The following is a 2,500-nucleotide window of genomic DNA, read 5'->3' on the forward strand; positions in this document are numbered from 1 at the left end:
ACATGACTTCTTGGTAAAATTAGCAGTCGGTGGCTAGAATGGATACTGAAGAAGGGTCGAGGTTGGACACGACCTCGCCGAGTAGCTGCCATGGAAAGTCAAGCGTGACTGAAATCAAGGGCTTGTAATAGTTGCCCTGCGTGGAGGATGGACGAAAAGCTTCCTCGACCTCGGCTACAAGCGAGGAACCCCCCCCCCCCACCTCCTCTCCCCCCACACGGCTCGATAGATAAGACACGGTATATTTGGTTCCACTTCTTAGACATCACTGCTTACAATACACCTTTGTTATTCTATATGTTTAAGAGGGAGGTTATGCCTAAGGCCAAGTCGAGGTTGAACTTCTTCATTCAATCCCAGGTATCGTCCACGGTCCATAATTTTTCTCGATTCAGTTCTTACTCTAATTATACAATTAGTGATAGAAAGGCGGTCATAATTCTCTCGATTCGGTTCTTACTCTAATTAATATATTTAGTGATAGAAAGGCGGTCAGTAATTCGGAGCGGTGAATGAAGGGCTTAAAACCATCTCATTACAGGGCACTTAGCCATTTACTAAATGTTATACATCCGCAGGTCATAGAATTATTAAAATTGGAACAGACAGAAGAGTCAGAGCGCCAGTTGAGCGAGTCTTCATTCATATTTGTGACTGTTTTTCTTGAATATATATTTTTTTTCTTGAGAACCTCTGTACTCACATTGCCCTCCAGGGATCCTTACATTTTGATATTGATATAAATGTGGCAGGGGTGGTTGGGGGGCTTCTGTATATGGTCCAGTTTTATTTGTTTACATCCAACATACATTCCATATCCTAAACCAACTATCAGGACCAGTTTTATAGCAACTGTTGATCGAGAATTTCCTCCGAACTCGTCCTTATGAAGAATCACACGCCCCTTCACATTACTACAAAATTCAAGATGGTATTATGCAGACTATATTTATTACACTCAGTACACTAATAGAGTAATACGACTGCATGCAATAGATTCCCATCAACAACTATTAAAGACCAACGTGATGAAATAGCCAGTTAGAAAGGGAAGGGGTCCTTGTGGTGGAAGAGAGGCGCGAACCCTTAACCCTTACTGCATACAAAAAAGGGTCTATGATGCCTCTCTCTTCCGGCTCGGGTAGATTGGTATTATAGAAACGGTTCGTATATGATATATGTGAATTGTTCAACGTCATTTATAAAGATAACAAATCATAAATCTTAAGGTGATATCACTGATATTAAATACAAGCACCTCTGTCTTGAATGCATTACGGGTCATAGTCGTTTCGTTGCTGAATGAAGGGTATTACTAGGCAGCATAATGATTGCTGAGACCCCCCTCTCAACAAGCGAAGCCATGCACACCGGAGCGAAGACCTGTCAGATAGGGTTTCAGTAACTCCTATTCCACGCTGCCGTAGTACCCTATCACTTTAATATCAATATGAACTACATACCAAGTCCCTGGGATTTATCTGGAGATCCCAAAGGCCCCACCCCGACCCCCACCCCCACCCCGACCCCTACCCCTACCCCGTTCAGACTCAAGGTTGACCTCCCCCCCCCCACCCTTTACATAGAGTCGTACGTGTGGAGGATTCTTTATATGCTGCGAAATACATTGCATTTCAGTCTTCATTCTCCCTTTATCTTTTGAAATACAAATTTACGCAATGGTGAAAGGAGCTTGGTGAGTTTTTTTTTTCTTTCTTTCTTTTTAATATGAAGTAATCCAATACATTTAGTGTACAGCGACTTGAATCTCCCATGAGAATGAAACATAAACTCACGAAAATCAATGAAAAAAATAAGCTCCAAATGATGATAACAAGAAGAGTTACAATACTAAAAAATGAAAGCTCATTCCAGCTGACAGGCACTCCGTCTCGGTGCACAACCGACCAAATTCACCCAAAGGAAAACAAACCCAGAGAAGTGAGGCGTAGTAGTGCTCGTCCTTTTCACTTCTATTTCCTTATTTACTCGATATCGGGAAGGCAGGAGGACAGAAAAGAAGGTGAGATATACATGGAAGCGTAAGTGTCCTTTCAAGGTGGGGTAGGTGTGACAAGAGAGGACAGAGGGCGAGCAATAGGAGCAATAAGAAGGTGGTGCAAGTGGAGATAAACAAAAGATTAGTCACAAAGACGAACAGCTGATAGGGCATTTAATTGCAGACGTGTTTGTTTTGGTGGCGCAAGGAAAGGTTTTTCAAGGTTTTGGGATGGTAGGACGGGAAGAATAGTGGAGTGGAGTGTGTGTGATTGTGAGGCATTGTTGTTAACGGAAATACATCGGTGGTTTGAAGGCAGATTAGTGATTGTTAAGGCTCGTCAAATAAGCAATTGCAAATCGTTAAGCAATGAATAGAAAGAGAGCTTGTAATTGCTTTTTGATTAGACTTGCATTGGATAAGGTGCTTTTAAAAATTGTTATAGTTAATTTACTGTATTGCCTAAGTGCATCATCAAGAAACAGTCTAATGTTGACTTAA

At 41.7% G+C, this 2,500-nt stretch overlaps 1 protein-coding gene across 1 annotated transcript in view; it reads left to right on the forward strand.

Moving 5' to 3' along the window:
* Positions 1-1,885: 1,885 nt before the first annotated feature.
* Positions 1,886-2,500, forward strand: part of Atg17 (autophagy-related 17) — a gene marked incomplete in the record, with an annotated part of 44,623 nt that continues 44,008 nt past the window's right edge. Inside the window, 1 exon segment of the mRNA XM_086552219.1 lies at positions 1,886-2,023.

The sequence above is a fragment of the Penaeus japonicus genome, unplaced genomic scaffold (assembly GCF_977035675.1).
Source record: "Penaeus japonicus unplaced genomic scaffold, GWHDUDI00000001_assembly GWHDUDI00000026, whole genome shotgun sequence".
Classification (NCBI taxonomy): domain Eukaryota; kingdom Metazoa; phylum Arthropoda; class Malacostraca; order Decapoda; family Penaeidae; genus Penaeus; species Penaeus japonicus.